Genomic DNA, 6000 nt, shown 5'->3' with positions numbered 1-6000 from the left:
TAAATAAGACGAATATAAGTTTAATGAAGAATTATTTCTGGAACAAAGCATACATAAAGTTGCAAACAGTTTACAGGTTACAACAACTTGTGAGGCTTATGCCTATTGAGCTAGATGGGTCTCCCTGTGTGAACAGTTCTCTCAGGTTCATTTCTGATTTGAGCCTCTGGGGGAAGGGGCGTGGCCCCCTGAGTGACAGGTCGGCTCCGGGGCCTGGCAGGGACAGTGACATCTCAGAAGGACTCCCTGGAGAGCCCCTCTCCCCTCTCATCCACACTCAGACCAGAGGGCCCTCCGCTGGCCCCGCCCCCGCCATGAGCCCCTGCCTCCTGGGCTGTGTGGTCTTCTGTCTCCTGCAGGCAGGTGAGTCCTGGGGGCAGGGTCCCCATGGGGGTGCCAGCACTGAGCATGTCCGCTGTGACTGCAGCATCGGTCCTCCTTCTCCCCAGGGACGGTCCACGCTGGTGTCACCCAGGACCCCAGATTCCAGGTCTTGAGGACAGGACAGAGCGCGACACTGAAATGTACTCAGGATCTGGGTCATAATAATATGTTCTGGTACAGACAAGACCCGGGACACGGGCTGAGGCTGATCCATTACTCAACTGGCCCTTTCACCAAGGAGCAAGGAGATGTGCCCGACGGGTACAGCGTCTCCAGACCAAACACAGAGAACTTCCCTCTCACGCTGGAGTCTGCCAACCGCTCCCAGACATCTGTGTACTTCTGCGCCAGCAGTTACTCCACAGCGCTGCACGGCCACCTGCTCTCTGTGCAAAAAGACAGGGGGCCCCGTGCAGGCTCCCAGCACCAGGAGCCTCAGGGCTTTGCAGACCACGTGCCTACAGTGTGACCCTGAGTGTGTGGTCTGTGCTGGCCCAGACCTCACTCCAGGCCTTGTGGACATGTGTCCACCATCCACTGCTGTCTTTTCTCTGTATCCTTCCTGTGAACCAGGAGTTTCCGCAGCTCTGACTTCTAGTCATCACCTTAGCCTGAGACCTCCAGGAGGAAAGGTTGTTGGTAAGTTAGATAAAAATAGGCCCTCCTGTCTCACCTCAGGCAGCTCATTGCTGTCTCTCTGGAAGGTTCTCCCCCAACCTGGCTCTCACGTGCTCTCTTCTCTTACTTAGAATAAGTCATTCCTCTCCCTACCTCCCTGGCATCAGCTTCCTGGCCCTCTCTACTCTAGCCTCAATGTTCCTCCCTCATCTGGGTCATGAAAGTGAAAGTGAACATCGCTCAGTTGTGTCCAGCTCTTTGCGACCCCATGGACTGTATAGTCCCTGGAATTCTTCAGGCCAGAACACTGGAGTGGGCAGCCTTTCCCTTCTCTAGGGGATCTTCCCAATCCAGGATTGAACCCAGATCTCCCACATTGCAGGCAGATTCTTTACCAGCTGAGCCGCAAGGGAAGCCCAAGAATACTGGAGTGGGTAGCCTATGCCTTCTCCAGCGAATCTTCCCGACCCAGGAATCAAACCATGGTCTCCTGCATTGCAGGTGGATTCTTTACCACCTGAGCTATGGTCACATCCCTTCCCAAATCACAAGGGAGTTTTTAAAGTGGCCTGCCCACGTGGTCTGCTTTGAGCAAACTGTCTGGAGTCATCAAAGAGAAACCAACTTCAGTTAATTATCAATCATCCAAAACTTCATGTGAGTCCATTGAAGGAGGACAGACTGTCTTTGTGTGTTCTCCCCCCGGTCCCCCGATTTCCTCAGCATCTCACCTAACCTAGGCCATGTTGGCCCACCTTCCTCATCAAAATCTTCTCAAAGTCAAAATATATCCTCCATTACCTCATTATATCAAGATTTTATAAGTGCAGAAATAAATGAGTCCATATATACAAAATCTCTTTATAAAATGCATTACCTAGAATTTGGTAATGCTTAATTTCAATCGGAAATCTGGAAATATATGCATCTGATTAATCAGAAGTAGTTATGGAATACATGCTTCCAGGTGGATTCACTTGAGATCTTCAGAGTATTCATTTTATGGTCATGTATTTTCATCTTCGCTAACTACTGTCATTGTAGCGGTACAGTAGTTACTTCCTTCTTAGTAAAAATGTCAGATCATACAGTCTTTTACCTCCAGAGGATAAGAGTGGATTTGAGGATCAACCCTAATTTTGTCAGGCTGGGAAGGCAGTAGATGAAGGGTGTGTATTTGTGTGCCTTTGTGTATGTCTGTGTGTAGAGGGGTTGCAGGTGGAGTTGTGGGGAATATCTTTTTTTTATTTTTAATTCTGTCTTTTAATGAAAGATTCAACTCATATGTGAACACAGCTAGTTAAAGCACAGCGCAGCCGGCTTGTAAGTTTAAATTCCTGTAGACTTAACTAGAATCACAAGGAGGGCCACTGCTCAAAGGCTTTTTCCCTTTAAGACCACCTTTGATCTTTACAGCACACTCTGGCCAAGGCAGGGGAGGGGAAATGTCTAGAGCCCAACAGATTTCTCATTAGCCCAACTTTCTCACCAGCTTATTTCCATTTTTCAGCCGTAGAAAGCTTAAAGGAGTTCCAGGACACATTCATCATCTCTTGAGGCCTAAGGCCCAGAACACTCTATAGCTGTTATCACAAAAGGAGCACTTAAGGAATGTACTTATCAGATTAGGAGTAACAGTCCAGTAGTTTCTCTGCCATGCCTCTCTCAACATGCACTTCTGAGTAGTATTCTTCCACGCACAACAGGAGCAGGATGGGCAAGAATGCAACGCAAGAGTGCTGAATAGGCTAGTCTGTTACATCCCGCAGAAACTTCAAGGAATCACCCCCACCAGCCTACCCAAGATCAACTAAAGAGGCCACCTTCAACTCTAGATTATTTGAACAAATGGTAATTAATGCACCCTTCTCCAACAGACTTCTCTCTTTAAAGGAATGGATTTTGAAGAGAAAAAAAAAAACATGCAGCAGAGAGGTATGGAATAGAAAATAAATACAAATGTAAGCCGTTTTGCTTACATTTATATTTATTTGCTTGCTTTATAGCCACAACAAACCAGTACAGAGAATGCCCTGTACAAAACCCAATAAAGGTTCAAAGATGGAGGTGTTCCCTTAGGCAGGGCTGAAGACTTCAGTCTCTGGTATTTGGAGTTTAGGCTGCAGTCCAGGTTTTTGGGTGGATCATTGGGTGTGTGGCACAGTGCATGCTTTTACCGGGATTTGAACAGGAGACTGGCCACTTGGCCCAGGCAGAAGCAGATGGTTTTGGTTTCGTGTGTCATGCAACGACTGAAGTTCCTCAGCACGATGCAGTGCCGGGTGGGGTTGTCCTTCTTGTCAAACTCCTGGATGTGGGCTGTGATGTCCCTCTCTGTATTGTACTTCTCCAGTGCCTGAGTAGCAGACCCCGCCGAGTCTTGTTGCATCTCCTCTGGTCACCAAGGAGCAGGGACTGACTCTGGTCTCCTGGGGAAGGCGCGGGCCGGGCTCACACCTGCATAGACAGGTGGTCACTACCAAAGCCATGTAGAATCTGAATTTCCATCCTTGATTTAGACAGAAGGCACAGATCTTGAGACTGTGGACCATTGGCCACTAGGAGGCACTGTGGGTCCATGGTAAGCAGGATGTGCTGGGAGGGGTTGAGTCACCCTGGGGAGGGCAGCTTAGGGGAACCTTGGCTACATGCCTGCATCAGAAAACAGGTTTGAGTTCCCTGAGTGGTCCAGGACATATGGACCCAGCACAGACTCCTCACTGCCCAGGGGACTGGGGACCTGCCTGGATCCTCAGGATGTGCCCAGGGGGCGTCTCCTGGAGCAGCGTGGGGAGCGGTGGGTGATGGATTAGTGTGGCTGGTGAGGGCTGGGTGAGGAGTGTCAGGGAGGGACAGGAAGAGAAGAGAAAGCCACGTTATGGGCATATGGGGACAGTGCTCACCTCACACCCACCCTTTGCTGAGTGGCTGTGCAGGACGGGGAAGCGCACAGAGGATGCAGCCCCGGGTCCTCCCAAGGGGTCCAGGGGACAAGGGCAGCCTGCAGAGACACAGAGCAGTGACGTCATAGGCAATGCTCCAATCAGGGAAGCGGGAGGGTCAGCACTTACCCCACTCACCCCAGGAGCCCCGCCCCCTGCCAGCAGCAGTCTTGGGTTCCTGATGCTGCCATGGGCGCCAGGCTCCTCTGCGGTGTGACTCTCTGCCTCCTGGGAGCAGGTGAGTCCTGGACACATCGGGGAGCTTCTGAGATGTCTTTGCCTCCCTGAGATAGAAGCCCGGCGATGAGGGCTGCAGCGGGAGGCTTACCTTGTGCTCTGCCCTCAGCTTTCTTGTCTCCTCCCCAACAGGCCTGGTGGATTCTGGAGTCACCCAGACCCCCAAGTACCTGATCAAATCAAGAAAGCAGCAAGCGACTCTGAGATGTTCCCCTGAATCTGGACACCGCTCTGTGTACTGGTACCAGCAGGCCCTGGGCCAGGGCCCCCGGTTCCTCGTTCAGTATTACAACCAGAAAGTGTGGGGAGAAGCACAGCTCCCGGATCGGTTCTCAGGAGAACAGTTCAGTGACGCTCGCTCTGAGCTGAGCTTGACCCCCGTGGAGCTGACGGGCTCAGCCGTGTATCTCTGTGCCAGCAGCCAAGACACAGCCCTGCATGATCAGATGCCTCTGGTACAAAAACACTCCTGCCCCAGCTTAGGAAGTGGTTGCCAGGGTGTCAGCTGCCAGCCAGCGAGAGCCAGACCCAGGTAGAGCTGATAGCCTTTCCCAGACATTCTTTCCTTTGTACATTTTAATGCTCACAAAGATCATGCGAGATAAAGATTATTTTAACTGTTTATACATCTGATGGAAAGTGACTTGCCCAGATCTCATATTTCCTAACTGTCAGACAAGGAACCAGACTCAAAGCTGTCCTCAACACCTGTGTTCTCTGCTCCCCATCTTTTAAAGGAGTTCGCTCCATGGAGCTGTAACAGCTGACAAGTCCAAATCTGCAGGTTGGATTGGTGATACTAGAGGTTCAGGGAGATCTGATGTTTAAATTCAAAGGCCCAAGAACTGATGGTCCAGTTTGAAGGCTATCAGCTGAACAGTTCTCTCTTACCTGGGGAAGGATCAGTCTTTTCGTTCTATTCATATCTTCACTGGTTGGATTAGGCCCACTAAGACTGTGGAATGGAAGGTCATCTGTTTAAAATGTTAATCTAATCTAATGTTAAAATCTACCTATTTATATGTTAACCTCTTCCAAAAACCACTCTCACTTAATACCCAGAATAAAGTTGAATTAAATGTCTCTGACACAGTCAAGGTGACAGGTTCAATTAGTCATCACACCATCTTCCTGGGTTGCACAAGTATTTAATAAGCGTGAAGTCCCTGGCATGTAACAGGACTCTGGATTTCTTGATTCCCTTTGCTAACCTCTGACAGTCTCTTCTACCATTTCCTAGGTGCAAAGGTAGAAATGGACATGTTTTGCCTTGAAACCCTTTAACTGAGTATATCAGAAATCACAGGGAAAGGAAGATTATGCCTAATGATTCATTTCATGAAATTAAAAAGAGCATGTAACATATAACCCACCTCAGATATTTTACAATCAATTTTATTGATATTTGAACTGCAGTTTACCTATAAACAGTGTAGGTTTTAGGGTCCCTAGCCTCCTACAACCTTATAGTCTGAGGGCTTCCCTGACAGCCCAGTTGGTAAAGAATCTGCCTGCAATGCAGGAGACCCCGGTTCGATTCCTGGGTCAGGAAGATCCGCTGGAGAAGGGATAGGCTACCCACTCCAGTTTCTTGGGCTTCCCTTGTGGCTCAGCTGGTGAAGAATCTGCCTGCAATGCGGGAAACCTGGGTTGGGAAGATCCCCTGGAGAAGGGAAAGGCTACCCACTCCAATATTCTGGCCTGGAGAATTCCATGGACTATATACTCCATGGGATTTCAAAGAGTCGGACATGACTGAGCAACTTTCACTTGCACATTCAATGGTGTATCTGGGATTCCACATGCATGGATTCAACCA

General features: G+C 49.4%; 1 long non-coding RNA gene across 1 annotated transcript; it reads right to left on the bottom strand.

Moving 5' to 3' along the window:
* On the bottom strand, window positions 1-4714 carry LOC139033970 (uncharacterized). The gene is made up of 2 exons (XR_011486450.1): window positions 4352-4714; window positions 1-4228 (listed from the first exon to the last, which is right to left on the bottom strand). It is a non-coding gene; the product is annotated as an uncharacterized lncRNA (long non-coding RNA).
* Between the last annotated feature and the right edge of the window lie 1286 nt (window positions 4715-6000).

This window comes from Odocoileus virginianus, chromosome 1, assembly GCF_023699985.2.
Source record: "Odocoileus virginianus isolate 20LAN1187 ecotype Illinois chromosome 1, Ovbor_1.2, whole genome shotgun sequence".
Taxonomy (NCBI): domain Eukaryota; kingdom Metazoa; phylum Chordata; class Mammalia; order Artiodactyla; family Cervidae; genus Odocoileus; species Odocoileus virginianus.
Note: the sequence above shows the minus strand (reverse complement) of the source record. Positions and strands in the feature narration are given on the sequence as shown.